The sequence below is a fragment of the Esox lucius genome, chromosome 20 (assembly GCF_011004845.1).
Source record: "Esox lucius isolate fEsoLuc1 chromosome 20, fEsoLuc1.pri, whole genome shotgun sequence".
Lineage (NCBI taxonomy): Eukaryota > Metazoa > Chordata > Actinopteri > Esociformes > Esocidae > Esox > Esox lucius.
Genome location: NC_047588.1, coordinates 22,082,366 through 22,082,805, shown reverse-complemented (window position 1 = coordinate 22,082,805; position 440 = coordinate 22,082,366).

The window sequence follows — 440 nt, the reverse complement described above, 5'->3', positions numbered from 1 at the left end:
GCAGAATTTTAAAAAGTATGTGGAGATGGCTGTACATAGGGGAACAATCTATTTTAAGGGAAATATACACTGCTGAAAAAAATTAAGGGAACATGTAATCATCACAGTATTACACCAGTGATAAACTTCAGGGATATCAATCTGTCCAGTTAGGAAGCATGAGTGATTGTCAGTACTGGTAGCATGAGGCGGTACCTGCAGCCCATTCAGGCTGCACAGGTAGTCTAGCTCTTCCAGGATGGCACATCCATATGTGCCATCGCAAGAAGGTTTGCTGTGTCTCCCAGTAAATCAAATGTATTAATAATGCCCTTTTTACATCAGCAGATGTCACAACGTGCTTTTACAAAACACCTGGCCTTAAACCGCAAGGAGCAAACAACAGTAGTGTTGAATTTCAGTGGCTAGGAAAAACTCCCTAAGAATGCCAACATTTTGGA